This window comes from Macaca thibetana, chromosome 16 (assembly GCF_024542745.1).
Source record: "Macaca thibetana thibetana isolate TM-01 chromosome 16, ASM2454274v1, whole genome shotgun sequence".
NCBI classification, from domain to species: domain Eukaryota; kingdom Metazoa; phylum Chordata; class Mammalia; order Primates; family Cercopithecidae; genus Macaca; species Macaca thibetana.
The window spans coordinates 61833192-61847082 of record NC_065593.1 but is presented as its reverse complement, the minus strand read 5'-3'; the positions used below and the strand labels follow the sequence as shown (position 1 = coordinate 61847082).

At 51.9% G+C, this 13891-nt stretch overlaps 1 protein-coding gene and 1 pseudogene across 1 annotated transcript in view; one reads left to right on the top strand and one right to left on the bottom strand.

The window, feature by feature from the left end:
- TNRC6C (trinucleotide repeat containing adaptor 6C) overlaps window positions 1-13891 on the top strand; it is a 264335-nt gene that overhangs the window by 29501 nt on the left and 220943 nt on the right. The gene's annotated exons all lie outside the window — the stretch shown is intronic.
- On the bottom strand, window positions 6445-7207 carry LOC126939258 (putative uncharacterized protein FLJ46204; annotated as a pseudogene).

Sequence of the window (13891 nt, the reverse complement as noted above, 5' to 3'; positions counted from 1 at the left end):
CAGCCCCCCCACTTGTGGACACTAAGGGAGCTCAGACTGCAGAAACATCCAGGCTGGCTCCAGCCCGGCCATTCTGACCACATACTCGTGCTAATTCTGCCAGAAAGACCAGCCTGTGGTTAGCAAGGGCAGCCATTATGGTTTCCAGAAAATTCCTTTGAGCAAAAAGAAGCTGTTTGCCATTCCTGAGGCCCCTCCAGCCTGTACAAATGTGGCTTTCCAATTAAGCTGGGGCTGCTCCCAGATCTCTATCTGCTTTCCTTCTAAAGTAAGAAAAATCCTAGAGCAGTAGGCACTCCTTTTTATTTTTCTAAATCACTTCCAGTTATTTTTTCTGATGACCCAAGTAGTGCCTTTTCTGTTATCCAGGAACATGGTGGAGGGGCTGGTTGGGGTCAGAAGTCCAGGGGACCAAGTTGGGGACCTCACAAGGAGAAACGAGTTTGGGGGTAGGATGGCAAGCTCCTCTCTGGATGGATTGAGCAAGAGGCACTTTGGAATTCTTGAATCTGCCTCTGGGCAGGAATGTCTGGGAGAGTTGGATGCCCGAGGCTGGTTCTCAGGTGTGGGCTGGAGTGGCAGACTTGGAGTTGTGTGGGCTAGAGTGGCAGACTTGGAGTTCCTTGGCACAGATAGGACATCACATCATGGGCTTGGATGGGGTCTCTGGGACAGTGTGTGGAGTTGAGAAAGGAAAAGACCAAGAATGAAACAAGGAAGAGAAAACCTGGAGAAGAGAAATTATCAAAGTGTGGTAGGAACGCAGAGGGAGACAAGACCAAGACAGAGGGATGCAGTGAAGCCGGGGAGGAGGGGGCTTCAAGAAGGGGCAGGTCAGCTGCATCATGTGGCCAGAGAACTCAGTTCAGATGAGGCCCCAAATGGTCCACTGGACGTGGTACTTGAGATGTCATCAGGCAACCAGGAGAACACAGCAAAAGTGACATTATGCCAGTTCTAGGTCCAGTCTTGAAGACTGGCACATTTCACTTCCTCTTTCTTAAAATAGGCTCTCTTGGGGCCCTCCCTCTCAGACCCAAGCACCCATGCTGCGAGAATCCCAGCCTAGGTTATGCGTAGCCTCTCCAAGCAAAGCCCCGGTGGAGTGGCCAGCCCAGAGTCGGCATCAAATTCCAGTCCTGTGAGTGATACATCTTGGGGACTCTGACCTAGTCGTGTTCGTTTATGACTGCAGCCCATCCAGAAGAACCTCCCAGCTGAGCCCAGTCAACTCATAAACTCATGAAATAACAAAATGGTTGGTTTTCACAAGCCAAAAAAAAAAAAAAAGTGTCATCAGAGATTCCACCAGAACAACTTTAATGGCTTGATGGGGATAGACCCCTAACCAAGAGGGATAAAGCGTGAACAAGCATGTGTGTTATGTGCACATAGGCATGTGTGCAGGGAGGACAGACAGTGTTTAGAAGGACTTCATTGAGGAACTTGACTTTGGAAGGACTGCTCATTCCCCCTCACTACTTCAAAGGTCCCATCTTTGCCAGGCCTCAGGTAACTTTCCTACCAGGAAAAGCCCACCCACAGCTTGAGCAAGTGGCTTCATCAAAGATCTTGACCCTGTGATCAAGCAGCCTCAGAGCCTCAGGCAGGGAGCAGCAGCCTCAGGCCCCAGTCCCAGCCCTTCTACTTAAATTATTGGGTCTCAGCTGGGTGCAGTGGCTCACGACTATAATCCCAGCACTTTGGGAGGCCAAGGCAGGTGGATCACTTGAGGAGTTCAAGTCCAGTCTGGTCAACATGGCAAAACCCCATCTCTACTAAAAATACAAAAATTAGCCAGGCATGGTGGCACACGCCTGTAATCCCAGCTACTCAGAAGGCTGAGGCATGAGAATCACTTGAACTGGAAAGGTGGAGATTTCAGTGAACTGAGATCGTGCCACTGCACTCCAGCCTGGGTGACAAAGCAAGACTCTGTCTCAAAAAATAAATAAATATATATATTTTAAATAAATAAATATATATATTTAAATAAATATAAAAAATAAATAAAAATATATATATATATATATATATATGGTCTCAATTTCCTCCTCTCCAATGCGAGGCTAATGGCACTTCGCCTACCAATTTCTCAGGGCCATTGCTGGAAAGAAATAAAATGAAAGATATAAAAACTATCAAGGCAAAGCCTAATGTAAGAGATTCTTCTGATTCCTATTCAAAGGGAGGAGGAGGTTGAGGGAGGAGGAGGTTGAGGTCCAACCAGAAGCTGGCGGCCTCCTGAAGCTTCGACAGCACGCTTCTCTAAAAGCAAGCTTAGGAAGATCAAGGCACCCACAGGGCTTTGAATCTCACTAACAACCTCTGGAAGCTCTTCCATTCTGCTCAGATTGACATTGTACTAAAGAGCCTGCCTTTGGCCCCCTTTGAGGGCTTCTTGGATTTGCAGGGAAAGTTAGAGACTGTTTCTGTGACCAAAATCAGAAGCCATTTCTATAGCACCTGCTAGAGGAGCTGGCTTCCCTCTCTGTCTATCATAATCCCATTTTCTGCCTCCAATATCTGTGGCTTGAAATCAGTGCTGCCTTCTGGCATGGAGGAGAGGGCACCAGAAAATGAGCCTAAAACATCAGAAGTTCAAAAAAAGAGAAACAAAAAACATTAGCACCTTTATCCTATGGACCTGCAGGCAGCATCCTGCACCGGGACTGTGAGGAAGCCAAGAGCAGGCATAAGATGCAAAACAGAGTAAAATAAATAAAACTCATGCATCACGCTAGGGAGAGGGTCCACGTGGCCGACCAATGACAGCAGAGCAGCCCCTCCTGACGGCTGCAGCTTTAGGGGGCCTTCAGAGTGGTTTCCATGGCACCCGTGCCTTCATAATCCTCACCCAAGCAGCTCTCCTTCAGCTCACCTTGTGTCACCAAACGGGAGGAGAAATGAAGTAAGTGTGACAAATATGCTGATATCCAGAGAGAAAGAGAAGGCGGGGGAAGGAGGCGGGCAAGCCCAGGGGCTTCCTCCAGGGCAAGTGGCTGGGGTCCCTGCCTGGGATTCTGAGAGCATTTCTGGGGGACCAGGTCTAACCAAAACTCTGATTTAGAAAAATCCAGGGACTCAAATACCCCAAGGGTTTGGAGAGAAAGGTGATCTAAGCTCCTGTGTGCAGATGGCTGGGTCTTACACAGCAGTTCCCTGGGAACACAGAACCCTGAGGGACCAGGCTCCATGGCCACCATGGTCAGGTCTTATTGTGCTCACTGCCACCCAGGCCCCCGGCAGAAAGTTCAGCCTTTATCTCCATGCTGGCATATGAGCTGTGTGGCCTGTATTAGCTGTGTGACCTCGCAAAGGCTGTGCCCATCTCTCTGAAAAGATACTAGGTTGCTCTGAGTATTGAAAATCCTATATTTAGATGTTCCCAGCTCATGCCTAGGACATAGAAGGATTGCAGTAAGCTGTAGCTTTTTAAAATACCCATTTCATTGAAGTACAATTTACATGCAATGAAACCCACTAATTTTAAGTGTACCATTTGATGGATTTTAACATGTATATATAGTCATGGAACCATCACCCAATCAAGATAGAGAATGTTTCTATGATGCAAAAAAGTCCTTGTATTTTATTTCCTGGTTTTATTTTTTTTTTTTTTAAGAGATGGGGTCTCACTATGTTGCCCATGCTGGTCTCAAACTCCTAGGCTAAAGTGATCTTCCTACCTTGGCCTCTCTAAGTGCTGGGATTAAAGGTGTGAGCCACTGCACCCAGCTAATAATAACTTTTAAAATATTTGATTATGTTTAATGATACTTGAAGCCCACCCTGAGTCCTGTTCCCCTGCATAATACTCTGCTGTTTCTTCTTGGGTTCTTCTCAGAGGTATTATCATGGTCACACTTTCCTGGCATGTTCCTGAGCTTTTTTCTTCACTCAGACCCAATAGTACCTGCTGGTGGGGAGAGGGGTAGGGAAGGGGAAGGGGTCACCTACCCAACCCAGGCTCAGCCCCCATCCCATGTGAAACTGTGCCCACCCGCCGTGGCTGCACCCATGGACGTCACCAGTACGATAGCAGTGCAGGCGTGGCCTTGCTGTAGCAGGCCTGGTCCACCTAATGCTTTTCCAGCTCCTGCCTGACCTTTGCCAAATCTGTCCTTTCTTTCTCAGCCGGCCCTAGAGCCCCACAGAGAAGGTGGCGTGGAAGGTCCCCACAAAAGAATCCAGCCCTTCTCCATCCACTGATTTCTTTTCTTTCATTCATTCAACAAGAAATTTTTGAGGGGCTTCCTGTGCCAGGCACAGGCCAGGGGCTGGGTGGCAGGCTCCAGGGCCACAGGGCCCAGCCAGGCCCACCTCCATCACCTCTCCTTCCCCGCCCCGGACTCGGCCCAACAGGCAGGACTGAAATGAAACCTCGCCCCTCCAGCATCCTCCAATTTCTTGCTCTTAGATCAGACCCTACACAGCAGCAGGCAATTGAAAAGGACTTCCGGGTGCCCGCTCACACTTTCATCCTTCTTTTCTCTCTCCCTTTTTTCATCTTCTTTTTAAAAATGCTCTTTAATAGTGGGAAAGTTAGCATGAAAAGGAGAGAAAATGAGGCTTGAAAAGAATGTGTCTGATGTGCAGCAATTTGTTCACCTGCGAGAGGTTCTTCCCCTCCTGAACCTTGCTGCTGGGGGGCCCAGCGCTGCCAGGCGGCAGGAGGTGGGAGGCGGCTGGGAAGCTGGAGGAGGCCCTCCCTTCTGCCCTTCTGAAAGCAGAGGCAGGAGTTGGGTCAAGGTAGGAGATTGACCTCATGACAGCAAGTAAAGTCAGGGTCATAGGAGACCAGGGTCACCTGCCATGTCCCTCTGGCACCTGTTGGAGCTATACTAGAGACCTGGAGAATTGTTCACCATAAGGCATTTCCTTTCCTATCTTAAGGCAAGAGCCTGGTGTCCTGCGTGGTGGGGAAAGGGGGCCTAAAGTCAGGGAATGGGGTCCCAGCAGGGCAGGTTCAGGGCCTGGTCACCCCAGGACTCGGGCCACCATTGCTCCCTCCCTCCTGCTTGGGCTCCAGCCACGTGCCCCACTGACTTTTGGAAGAGCCAGTCAGGACCCAGCTAAGGATCCTTCCCCGAGGATCCCAACTGGGTTTAGGGTTTCAAGACAGCCTCAACCAGCCTCCATCCACTCTGCACTGGACTGACCCTGCTGCCCCCTCCCCTTACTCAATGAGAAAGCTCAGGACCCACACGCAAGACAGAGCCTGCAAGAGAAGACCCCCAATGGGCTCCTTCCCTGCAAAGGAGACTGTTCTTTGGCTCCTGTCATGAAAGGCAGGGAGGCAGGGAGTCTGGGCCAAAGTGCCCACAGGGTAGGGGCTGCTAGAGCTTGTTTCCCTGGGAAATGACAGAGGGGTGCGACGCCAGTGAGCCTGGAGTCTTGACAGGCTGGACGGCTCAATGGTTAGACGGTGGGCTCTGGGCCAGCCTGCCCGGGTTCAGATAAAATCACATCAAATCCATTTGCTGCTTATTAGTTGTGTGACCAGGACTGGAACCAGACAGAAACTGGGGGTGATTGTAGTGGTGCCTTCCGAGCCACTGTACAAGTTACCATCCATAATGCACTTGGGATGGTACTTGGCACACAGTAGGTGCACGGAGAAGGCTTGTGTCCGAAGCTCAGCGTCATTATTTAGCCAGACCTTCCCCTGCATAGTAGCGCCCACCCCGCTGGCAGGATAGCAGTATGGAGGATGGGCACTTCCCTCCTCCCCTTCCACCTGGGGCAGGGACAATCTGCCAGGAGTGTCCCTGTCCCTGAGCTCCGGCCTCCCCCACCACCCCCAGTGACAGAGACAGAGCTGGAGCTGGGCTGGGTAGCAAAAGCTGCAGACAGGGGGCCGGGCTGCCACCTCAGGGTTGCCCCCACACTGCACAACTCTAGGGGATGCCATTTACATTAACAGCCCATGGTTGCCCCTGCCCAGGGCCAAGGCACAACTCTGGAGGAGACGGGCCAGGGCTCCCTGAGATCCTGTTTGCCCACCAAAGGCTGCTTCAAAGGCCCGAAGAATAAGCCTGACAAGGCAGAGACAGAGGCATGGGCTGAGAAGGGCCTGGGAGCCCAGTTTGCCAGTGGGGGCCCAGCCTGGGGGGGCCACGGGTTTTCCCTTCTCCTGGAGCACAGTGGCCTAGTTTTCTCCTGGAGACGGAAGAGACCAAGAGAAAAGCTTCACGCTGTCCCTCCTTCAAAGCCATCTCACACCCACACAACTCCGCACCCCTCCCCAGAGGCCAGAGCTGCAAGAACCCGAGCGAGAGTGTGGTTTCCTCTCAGCCTCGCCCCTCAGAGACTTCCGCTCAGCAGCAGCTGCGGCCAGGCCAGCTCAAGGCGAGATATCAGCCAGTCCTTGTGAAACCTCCCTGCATGGTGGAGACAGACAGAGACAGGGCACCAGGCCAGGTCCCTTCCAGTGGAGGGGGCAGCAAGTGAGCAGAGGCGATCAGAGGGGTGGGAAGCACAGGAGAGAACAGTGACTAGGGAGAGTGATAGAGAAGTGTGTGCCCCTGCTGTGTGCATGTGCAAATGTGCCTGTATGCACATGCGTATGTGTGCTGCACGCTCAAGTGTGTAGCATGTGTGCAAGTGTGTAGGTGGGTGTGTGCAAATGTGTGAGCAGGCGTAGCTGTGTGCAAATGTGTAAGTGTGCACTGCATAGGCACAAAGGATGTGTGTCAGTGTACAAGTGCTGCATATGCAAGTTTGTGGCTGTGTGTGCAAATGCATGCTGGTGTGTCTGTGCCTGTGTGCAAATGGGTGTGTGCAAGTGTGCAGGTGTGTCACACAAGTGCAAGGGTGTATTTCTGCAAATGCACATGTGTGCGAGTGTGTGGGTATGCATGCAAATGGGTGCTAGTGCACAGGTGTGTGGGTGTGCAAGTGTATGCAAACACATATATGTGCACATGTGTTCAATGCGTGTGTGTGCAACTGTGCACATATGTGCAAGTGTGTGTGTGAGTGCCCTGGAAAAGAGAGAGGGAGAGGAAGAGAGAAGGAAGAGCAGAAACATACCTATGGTAAAAGCCAGTACTGCCCAGCAGATGTGTCCAACGGAGAGCACCGAGAGGCAGGACCAGCCTCTCTTTGTTCCTATCTCAGTAGCAGGCATGTAGCAGCACAATGACTTGTGTTGCTTGCCTGGCAGATCACACAGGTCACAGATGCCTCCTCGTCACAGGATGTGGTCGCTGCACCCTGTCCTAACTCCAGTCCTTTCCCTCACCTTCCCCAGCTAACCCCTTCCCTCCAAGCCCCCTGCCCTGATCGCTGTCAAGGTCAGCAGACCATGCCCCATCCATGAGGGAGCCAAGGGCAGTATCTGCTCAATGCCGTCACTCCCTGTGGGCCAGCTTCTCCTCGCCCAGGAACAAGGGGATTTCCTGACTGTCTCTTTAGGCAGGGTGACGTAAGCTGTTTTGCTAGAGTGCAGCCAAAGAGCCTTCCAGGTCTTCATTTATCTAGATATGGAGTCCTTTGGGAATGAGCATGGCAGGCTTGCTCCTGCCCAGCATCTTGGAAGATCTCAGACCAGTGCTCCCTGTAGACGATTGGGACCTAAGAAACAGAGCCCTGCAGAAGGCCTGGCAAGACCACATGTCCCAGGGTGGCTGGTGTTTCCAGCGGTGACACTTGGGATTGAAACCAACCTTTGGAGGGCAAGAGACCCCACAGCAGCAGCTGTGCCACTGACTGGGGAGTGCCCAGCCTTGGCGCTGGAGTGGGGAAATGGCCTGGACATGAAATGTGTGGAGACCTGACCCCTGCGCTGGCCCCTGCAGCAGAGGCAGGCCCAGGCAGGCAGGGACCTGCTTTTCCCAGGGCTCTCCAGGGAGTCCCTGCACAGCCCTCAAGAGCCTACCCTGCATTATCATCCTCAAGGTCAAGAAACTCTCCTTGGGGGATACTCCAGAGACAGACAGCCTGGCCATGCCCTGGCAGACCCACCCACTCTACTCCAGGACTTCCGGATCTGGTCTGCGAGTCACGGCACGGGGGAGTCTGCCATCGAACCAGCCACCTGCATCAGAGCCGGGGCCACCTCCTCCTCCGTCTCGCTGTAGCTCTTTGAGCCTCAGTTTCCTCATCTGTAAGGTGGGAGGTGAGGATGCCCAATTCAGTGTCTGATGAAGACAAAATTTATCCCCTCATCCAGGGCTGGTCTGGAGCAGACCCTCCCCCTTCCTCCTCATCTCGGCCCCAGGACAAGCATGGCTTCCCTCCCTAGCCTTCCTCCCTTGGAGCTCCAGGCACTGAGGACTCTTGGCAGATCTCATTCATGTCATTCTCTCTCTCTCTCTCTCTTTCTCTCCCTCTTTCTCTCTCTTTTTTGGAGACAGGGTCTCACTTTTGTCGCCCAGGTTGGAGTGGCCTCAGCCTCCCGAGTAGCTGGGATTACAGGTACGCACCACCATGCCTGGCTGTTTTTGTATTTTTAGTGGAGACAGGGTTTCGCCATGTTGGTCAGGCTGGTCTGGAACTTCTGACCTCAAGGGATCTGCCCACCTCAGCCTCCCAAAGTGCTAGGATTCTCTCTCTATCTATCTCTTTCTCCTCTCTCTCTACCCCGTCTCTTTCCCACTGTCTGTCTCTAATCTCTGCGTCTATGTCTCTGTCTCTCCCTACACCCCCACCTGGATCTCCACCCCCATTCTTCACCAGCTGACTCCTTCATTCATCAGAATGCCTCCCTCCTGGAAAACTTTCCTGCCTCCAAGCCCCGATGGGGTTGGAGCTTGTATGTGTCCTAGGGGCTTGTATGTGTCCCAAACTTTCCCTATCTTCCCATCAATCGTGGTGAGCTAGAATTACCTGATAATCTGCCTGCCTCTTTCTTGGGCTACAGTCCCCTTGAGAGCAAGACTGGGTCCAGTAGACTGTTGTATGCCCAGTGCCCAGCACAGGGTAGATGTCCATTAAATATACATGAACCAGCGACCGATTGAGATTGAGACCTGACTGGAAGCATCTTCCAAACGGCTGCTCGGAGAGCAGCCCATCCTGCACCCCAACTCATGCCCCATCCCCCACTCCTCCAGCTCCTCTCCTCCCAAATCCCTGCCATCACAGCCAAGCTCGAGCTCCACGGCAGCTCTGCCATCATCGGATGCAGACTCATCCGCTGTTGCCATGGAGACCAGCCAGCAGTGAGCTCTGCGCCCTCCTGCTGCAGGGGCTGAGCAGAGCATGGGGACAGCCTGAAGCAGGCAGAGAGAACCATCAAGGAGGAGGCAGGGGCTCGCATGGCTCTGCACCCAGGCAAACCTGGAGTTGGGCCCCATCTGCCCCTACTCTCCTTCTTACACCTGTGACACCGCAGGCAAGTTGCTTCATCTCCCTGAGCCTCCCGTGAAATGCAGAAGATCCCAGCCACACAGTGTTATTGAGGGATGGGATCGACCCATTAGGGCGTGGGGCTGTCTCTGTGTCATTTTGGTGTGCCAACGCCTGCCTCGGCTGTCTGGGGGCTGTTTTGAGTGTTTCTCTCCCCTTGACCTTTGTGTCCAACTCTCCCCACCTCAATTCAGATGAGGCTGAAGGAAGGAGAGACTCCATTCCCACGATAGCACAAAAAGATTTTCAGCCGGGCACGGTGGCTCACGCCTGTAATCCCAGCGCTTTGGGAGGCCGAGGCGGGCGGATCACAAGGTCAGGAGATCGAGACCATCCTGGCTAACACGGTGAAACCCCGTCTCTACTAAAAATACAAAAAATTAGCCGGGCGCGGTTGTGGGCGCCTGTAGTCCCAGCTACTCGGGAGGCTGAGGCAGGAGAATGGCGTGAACCCGGGAGGCGGAGCTTGCAGTGAGCCGAGATCGCGCCACTGCACTCCAGCCTGGGCAACAGAGCGAGACTCCATCTCAAAAAGAAAAAAAAAAAAAAAAAAAAAGATTTTCTGTGACATTTGAAAATGAAGAAGAAGCCTACAGGGTTGTTAACCAAATTTTGAACTTGGTCTGGCCCTGAGGGCTACTGATGTGGGGACCACATTGGTTGCTTCCTGCAATGAGCTAAGGGCTATGGGCAACTCTGCTCACAAAGAGCTTAAGGTGGCATCTCACTTGCAGAACAGCCTCCAGGTCTCACTGGAGTCAGGGAAAGTGACAGTTGTCCTGTCTCCTTGTTGCTTTAAATGGTAGCTATCTCTGGAGATGGCTGAATGTCCCTGTGTCCACTGGGGACTTTGGGAACAGAAACATGCCAAGATGCTACAACCAGCCCTGGGCACAAAGCCAGCTCTCCAGCTTTCCATGCCCAGCATTAGTCCTGGCATGCAGCTGAACACCTGTGTCTGAGGTGGACCCAGGCCCTGATGCAAAATGTGCCACCCACCTCCTTCTCCCAAATGTCAGCTTGACCCAGCTGAAAGGCAGAGAAAACTTGGCAGTGTTCCCAAAGGGGACAGGAAATTGTCTCTATTGTTAAATGGATGGATGGATGGATGGATGGATAGATAGATAGATAGATAGATAGATAGATAGATAGATAGATAGATAAGTGGATGGGTGAAAGGGTGGGTGGGTGGATGGATGGATGCGTGGATGATTGGATGGATGGGTGGACGGATGGGTGGGTGGGTGGGTGGGTGGTGAATGGGTGGATGGGTGGATAACTAGATGGGTGGACGGGTGGTTGAATGGGTGGATGACTAGGTGAAAGAGTAGATGAATGGATGGATGGGTGGGTGAGTGGATGAATGGATGGATGGATGGATGGATGGATGGATGGATGGATGGATGGGCGGGTGGGTGGATGGATGGGTGGGTGGAGGATTGGATGGATAGATGGATAGATGAGCGGATGGGTGGGTAGATGGGTGGCTAGAAGGAAGGGAGGAAAGGAAGGAATACAAGAGCCATTCTTGGTGTAAAGGCCCACAAGGTCAGGAGTTTGAGGCCAGCCTGGCCAACATGGTAGAACCCCATCTCTACTAAAAAGACAAACAATTAGCCAAGCCTGGTGGTGTGGGCCTGTAATCCCAGCTACTCAGGAGGTTGAGGCGGGAGAATCACTTGCACCTGGGAGGTGGAGGTTGCAGTGAGCCGAGATTGTGCCACTGCACTCCAGCCTGGATGACAGAGTGAGACTCTGTCTCAAAAATAAATGAAGGAAAGAAGGAAGGAAGGAAGGAAGGAAGGAAGGAAGGAAGGAAGGAAGGAAGGAAGGAAGGAAGAAGGGAGGGAGGGAGGGAGGGAGGGAGGGAAAGAAGGAAGGAAGGAAGGAAAGAAGGAGAGAGAGGGAAAGAAAGAAAAAAGAAAGAAGAAAGAGAGAAAGAAAGAAAGAAAGAAAGAAGAAAGAAAAAGAAAGAAAGAAAGAAAAAAAGAAAGAAAAAGAAGAAGGAAGGAAGGAAGGAAGGAAAGAAAGGAGAAGGAAGGAAGGAAGGAAGGAAGGAAGGAAGGAAGGAAGGAAGGAAGGGAGGGAGGGAGGGAAGGGAGGGAGGGAGGGAGGAAGGAAGGAAAGAAAGAAAGAAAGAAAGAAAGAAAGAAAGAAAGAAAGAAAGAAAGAAAGAAGGAAGACAAAGTGGGGAAGATTGCACCAGGATTGCCTCAGATGGGTCTTGCTATGAATAAAATTCAATAATACCAAAAAGAGCCTTACAAAGAGATAGAGAGAGAGAGAAGGTCGAAGAGACTTTTGTGTGCTTCATGAATGAAGCACACTAAGGAAAAAGGTTCCAGAAATTTTAGAGGAAAACAAAGTGGCTGAACATAGAATTTTGGAGAGGATAATAAAAATAAATAATGCCGTAAACTCCTAGAAAACCTGGTAGAAAACCTTCAAGGGCTTCAGTTAACTCCGGAGTGAGCCGTGAGCTGTGTCTGATTCCGTAATTTCACGGAGCAGGACACTGAGCCAAGGGCCATTGAGACTTGCCTGTGACTCGGAGCTGGTGAAACACAACAGTAAGGTGTTTATTGGAGAATTTTGAGTATGACTAAGTCATTCTTTACAGAGCTTAGCATTTTCATCATCTGTTTTAGGATGAGAAAACAGCATCAACAGCATTCGGCACAATCGACAGGTTGTGTTTGCTGTTTGCTTATACCTCCTGAAAAGGGACTGTCATGTAAGTTTTATTATAATTCCCCTCGAAGCAGCCACAGGTGCTCACTGGTTCACCGACAATGAGGAGGTGATGCAATGGGCGCAGTCATTCCTCACGGCCATCAGCGTGTGCAGCTTGGTGAAGCACCACAGCACCAGGCGTGGCTCAGTTGACCCGCTGAAGGTTTCAGATCATGGAGGCAGAGAGGAGAAGCTGGTGACAGAGGGCAAGGCGGGGTCTGTGGAGGCTCTGCCTCTGCCACTGTGGAACCCTGAGCCAGCCCCCTGCCTCGGGCCTGCCTATATTCCTACAGAGATGTGAAGAGGTATTACATGTAGTTAGACGGGTTCTAACATGTCTCCTAGGGCTGGTATTTGGAAGAAATAATAAAGAGGAGAAGGACATTGCTGCTCCCCCATGGATCCCAGTGGGTCCAGCCTGAGGTTTGGGGGCAGCCCCGGTCTTCCTTATTGAGTCTGTGTGATCTCAATTTCCCCTCCTGTGACCTGCAACTTCCTCCCACAGAGCTTTGCAAACTGTTCTGGCAGTGGGATCCTTTTGGGAAATAGCACCTTACTCAGGACCCCAAATTATGACACGGAGGCATGTGGTACTGAGTGAGAGGTAGGCCACCCCTCCAGGCACCCCACCTGCTCGGGCTCCCATTTCCACCCTCTCCACCCCAAACTCTGAAAATCCCTGTGTGACAGGGAACTGGCTTTGTCTTGTCTCCTCACAGCCTGACAGCCACAACTCTCTTATATTGTAAGACCCCTGAGGCTAGAGACTATGTCCTGTCTTTTCATCTCCAGCTCCTAGCAGCATTCCTAACCCAAGGCAGCCACACAGTGTTTGTTGAGTGAATGAATGACCTGGGAACTAGTCGTTACAATAATGCTACATAACAGACAGCCCCAGAAATCTCAATGACCTACAGCAAAAAAGATCAACATTTTTTCCTATTGGTGGGTACAGGACAGCAGAGGCTGAGCTCCAAGTGTAATTTCAGGGTACATAGCCACACCCAGCATTGACGCGGAGCAGGAAAAATTCTGCACCCACTCTTGGCGGGGAAGGGCAGGAACGCACTGCAAAGCCACCTGGCGAAAGAGGCAAACATGAAATTCAACACCAGGGAGGGAGGGAAGAGTTAGAAACAGGAATCCAATCTGCCACAAACTAGAAAACGGAAACAATAAAAAAGAATGCACCCGTGGCAGGGTAGAGGTTGTTACGGCGCCACGTGTTTCAAGCTGCTGTCGGCTACAAAGCTGCGGGTGAGTGGAGCGACCATGCGCTGTTATGCCACGCCCCCTCTGCTGCGACCACGCCCCCTCTGCTGCGACCACGCCCCCTCTGCTGCTACCGGACCACTGCGCAGTGACCGTAAGGAGAGCTCATTCTCATAGACTGGGATGGCGTGCTGGACATCGGGACGCCATGCAAACAAGGCCCACCTGTGCAAACAAGGCCCACCCCACAGAGGGATTGAAGCCCTGCGTTCTACTCTAACTGCCTGAGCTGCCACTCCTCAGAAAATGACCGATTAGGAAGGGAGGCTGGCCTGGCATCTCCAAAGCTGTCAGGATAGAGAAAAATGGGGATATTGCCAGCACCTCAGGCTCGGGGGCGGTATATCCGAGGATGTGAGGGTGTCTGTGTAACTGGCATCGGAATAGAAAGGTCCCGCCTCCCTCATGCACCGGTGTCCGCACACACACTCACACCCTCCCTCCCTCCTGCTCCCCCAAAGGGACTCAATTCAAAGGCGTAAATACACCGTGTCTGCCCACCTGAGGGCTGCTGTGAGTGTCAGATGAGAAA